Source organism: Symphalangus syndactylus, chromosome 13, assembly GCF_028878055.3.
Source record: "Symphalangus syndactylus isolate Jambi chromosome 13, NHGRI_mSymSyn1-v2.1_pri, whole genome shotgun sequence".
Taxonomy (NCBI): Eukaryota; Metazoa; Chordata; class Mammalia; order Primates; family Hylobatidae; genus Symphalangus; species Symphalangus syndactylus.
Window position 1 is genome coordinate 59,996,024 of NC_072435.2, and position 4,867 is coordinate 60,000,890.

The 4,867-nt window shown below is 45.1% G+C and overlaps 1 pseudogene; it reads left to right on the forward strand.

Moving 5' to 3' along the window:
• The first annotated feature begins 1,743 nt into the window (after positions 1-1,743).
• LOC129460993 (peroxisomal succinyl-coenzyme A thioesterase-like) lies at positions 1,744-3,774 on the forward strand (annotated as a pseudogene).
• The last annotated feature ends 1,093 nt before the right edge of the window (positions 3,775-4,867 follow it).

Genomic DNA, 4,867 nt, shown 5'->3' on the forward strand with positions numbered 1-4,867 from the left:
GTCGAATTTCAGTGTCCATAAATAACAGTTTTATTGGAACATAGCCGTGCTTGATTGTGTACTGTCTATTGCTATATTTGAGTTACAAGGACAGACTCGAGTAGTTACACAGACCAGATGGCCCACGCAGCCTAAAATACAGTCAGTTCTCACTATTCACAGTAGTTATGGTCTATAAACTTGCTGCAAACACGGAATTAGTGAATACCATTCCACTGCTTCTAGGGGAAATACAGGGTTAGTCTCCTGTAAGCATCTGGTCACATTTTAGTCAACTGATGAATGCATAAGCTTATTTTATTGTGTTTCTTTTTCTTTTTTTTTTTTTTTTTGAGATAGGGTCTTGCTCTGTCACCCAGGCTGGAGTGCGGTTGTGGGATCTTGGCTCATTGCAACCTCTCCCTCTCGAGTTCCAGCAATTCTCCTGCCTCAGCCCCCGGAGTAGCTGGGAATACAGATGCATGTCACCATGCCCAGCTGATTTTTGTATTTTGTAGAGACGGAGTTTCACCATGTTGACCAGGCTGGTCTCGAACTCCTGACCTCAGGTGATCCACCCGCCTCGGCCTCCCAAAAGTGCTGGGATTATAGGCATGAGCCACCGCGCCTGGCCTTATTGTGTTTCTATTTAAACATCTTAATATATATTATTGATTCATTAACATTGAACTCATGGCCAACAGCTCCATAACTCATGCCTGAATGAAGCTTATCTAACACATGTATTTTTTCTATAAGACACATGACCACTTTCTCATCCATAGGAACATCAACGGCACTTTAGCACTACTACATTTGCGGTCCCTTTGAAACAGCAAAATCACCAGCAAAAAAGCACAAAAATATGAGAAGCCAAGGTACTAAATGGACTGCAAAAAGGGTAGCTGTTTACAGTATGAGAGCTGAAATAAGAAGATAAGAGGGTCACTTTGTTTGACTTTGGCTGAGAACATGCCTGTTAAGGGACTCAAAAATGTTCACCGCTCTTCGGATGTCCACAAATGACCACAAAGGTGCTGCAAATATTGACTCTGGGTTCATAAAAAAGTTTTAGCAAGTAGATGAATTCACAAATACAGAATCTGTGAATGAAGATTGACTGTATTTACTATCAGACCCTTTCAAGAAAAAGTTTGCCAATCCCTGTTTTTATATGTCCCTCTTAGTTATACAGCTAGTGTTTAAAAACTACTTGAAATAATTATTTTCCCTGTGCCACCAATTATGTCTATAATTGATTGTACCTCATTAAATAAGCAAAAAGAAAAAAGAAAGCTTTCTTTATAGAAGAAGGCCAGCTAATAACTATCAAGTGTTTGATTTTACGTGGCTTAGACACTCTGCTTCAAATGCATTTATGATGTTTGGTTTTAACAAGGATTTTGCACAGTATAGTGTTTTCCTTAAGTTCAATGTCATTTCTATGTCATGGCAGCTATCACCTGCAGTTAGGTAAGACAGTGACATCATTAACATGGATGCATTTTCATGGCATGAAGGCTAGCCATTGATGGGGTAATATTATAACACAATTTATCAGTAAACACTGAGTTTTCTTTGAAGTCAGTCTCTGATTTCTTACAGTGCTTGATGTCTGCCTTGCCTGCTAGTGACCAATTCCCCTGCGTCTTTACAGAGCCTTGTTACTCACTCAGTGTAAAGACAGTGGGGGAAACAAGGTTTCCCAAAGTATCCTTATGTGCAAAAGTGTTTCTTACTACTTTGGAAATACTAAGCTGAGTTTAATATTTATTCTTTTTCTACCAACAGACACAAAAAGGACAAGTACATGCCTTAGAATATTCAACAAAATTTTCTACAGCGATATAGTTAAATACTCTTCTGTCTTCACTGCTTTTTTGTTTTTACTTTACTTGGAAATTGTAATTCTCTAGGAATAATGGGGCAGGAGTCTAAAATAATACTTTGTGGGAGTGAAGTATATATTTTTTCCAACTTAAAAAAAAAAATCAGGCCAGGCGGGATGGCTTAGGCCAGGCGTGATGGCTCATGCCTGTAGTCCCACATACTCGGAAGGCCAAGGCAAGAGGATAGCTCGAGGCTGTGAGATCGAGATTACAGTGAGCTATGGATCGGTCACTGCACTCCGGCCTGGCGAGACCCTGTCTCAAAAGAAAAAAAAGGAAAAAAAAAAAAAAAGTCTGCGCTCCCCGGGGCCCAAGGAGAGGAGTCTGGCTCCTTTTGCCTCAGACGAGTCCAGGGCGCCGGGTTAACTGGTCTAAAGTCCCAGGCGCTTTCTGGGACTGCTCAGCCACCGGCCGCTATCGGCACCGGGAGACGCCGGACGCCCTCTGGATAATCGGCGCACTTGCCAAGATCTTGGATGGACCTCGGGCCTCGACCTTAGGATTCCCCGCTCCGGCTCCGAGATGTCAGCAACGCTGATCGTGGAGCCCGCGGGCCGCGGCTGCCGGGACAAGCCGGTGCGCATCGCCGTGCGCGGCCTGGCCTCGGAGCAGCTGGCAACGCTGCGCGCGCGTCCCTGCGCGACGAGAACGGCGGGCTCTTCCGGGCCCACGCGCGCCACTGCGCCGAAGCCCGCGGCGAGCTGGACCTGGAGCGCGCGCCAGTGCTGGGCGGCAGCTTCGGGGGGACTCCAGTCCATGGGGCTGCTCTGGGCCCTGGAATCCAAGAAGCCTTTTTGGCGCTTTCTGAAGCAGGACATACAGATTCCCTTTATCGTGGAGTTGGAGATGCTGGACGGCCACGACCCTGAGCCTGGACGGCTGTTGTGACAGGCGCGGCACGAGCGCGACTTCCTCCCACAGGGGGTGCGGCGCGAGTCGGTGCGCGCGGGCCGGGTGCGCGCCATGCTCTTCCTGCCGCCAGAACCTGGACCCTTCCTAGGGATCATTGGCATCTTTGGTGTTGGAGGGAGCCTATTGGAATATGGAGGCTGCCTCCTTGCTGGCCATGGCTTTGCTACGTTCGCTCTAGCTTATTATAACTTTGAAGATCTCCCCAAGAACGTGGACAACACACCCCTGGAGTACTTCGAAGAAGCCCTATGCTACATGCTTCAACATCCCCAGGTAAAAGGCCCAGGCACTGGGCTTTGGGGCATTTCTCTAGGAGCTGATATTTGTCTCTCAATGGCCTCATTCTTGAAGAATGTCTCAGACACAGTTTCCATCAATGGATCCGGGATCAGTGGGAACAGAGGCATAAACTATAAGCAGAATAGCATTCCACCATTGGGCTGTGACCTGAGGAGAATCAAGGTAGCTTTCTCAGGCCTCGTGGACATCGTGGATATAAGGAATGATCTTGTAGGAGGGTATGAGAACCCTAACATGATTTCAATAGAGAAGGCCCAGGGCCCCATCCTTTTCATTGCTGGTCAGGATGACCATAAATGGAGGAGTGAGTTGTATGCCCAGTCTCTGAACGGTTACAGGCCCATGGAAAGGAAAAACCCCAGATCATCTGTTACCCTGGGACTGGGCTTTACATTGAGCCTCCTTACTGCCCCGTGTGCCCAGCTTCCCTTCACACATCACTGAACAAACATGTGATGTGGGTTGGGGAGCCAGGGCTCATTCTAAGGCCCAGGTAGATGTCTGGAAGCCAATTCTAGCCTTCTTCTGCAAACACCTGGGAGGTACCCAGAAAACAGCTTTCCCTAAATTGTAATGCATTTGTCTGTTGTTAACATGAGACAGTCAAGATCAGATTCTAGTGTTCAATAACCCTATGTGAATCAGCTGTCTCCTGGATAACATTAAAGCCATGTCTTTGTCATTAAAAAAAAAATCGGCCAGGCGCAATAGCTCACGCCTGTAATCCCAGCACTTTGGGAGGCTGAGGCGGGCAGATCATGAGGTCAGAAGTTCGAGACCAGCCTGGCCAACATGGCGAAACCCCATCTCTACAAAAAATACAAAAATCAGCCAGGAGTGGTGACAAGTACCTGTGATCCCAGCTACTTGGGAGGCTGAGGCAGGAGAATCGCTTGAACTGGGGAAGCGGAGGTTGCAGTGAGCCAAGATCATGCCATTGCACTCCATCCTGGAAGACAAGAGCAAGATTCTGTCTCAAGAAAAAAAAAGTTAGTAAACTAGAAATCTGTGAACAAAGTATCATACATGTAACTTAATTTTCCCATAGATATAGGTAAAAAGAAGTTGTTTAGTCATAGCCTCTATCTAGCACAGCAATCTCCTCAAAACACAAGATAGCTGCCCGGAGAGGCCACAGAGGAGATACCTAAGAGATATAACACTGAGGACGTTTGCAACTGGAAATTAAATGACATTTTAGAAATGTACTTATCGATGTCAAGCCTTGATAGACAGAGTGTTCACATCAGTCTGAAACCTAATACATGTTTTATATATAATAAATTTAAACGGCTTAATTCTCATCCATTCAAGATGGGAGAAAAACTAAGTTAATGTGATAAATGTATTGAGGCGTTTGGCTTTCAATCAATGCTTCCTGATACTCAAAGTCTTCACAGGGAAGGAACCAAATAAATGCAGAGTATGGAAAAACTGAAGCCATACACATATTACTGTGTGGTAAATATTTCCACTGAAAGTCAAATCTTTACACTCACCAAAGCATTTCCATAAGAGAAAAGCTGTATATTAGAAATGTAAATGTTTTTATAGCAATTGAAATCTTTACAGAGGTAGAGAAATCTGGTAACTGTTATTAGTATAGTAGGGATTTAAGCTAAGTTCTTGTCTCATGGTAGTCATCCAGGTTCTTGATGTTTTGAACAAAGAATTGGACAAAATGCACAAAACAACAAAACAATGAAGCAACGGAAGCACAGATTTATTGAAATGAAAGTACACTCTACAGAGTGGGAGCAGGCTCAAGCCTCAAAGGGTGCTGGTTA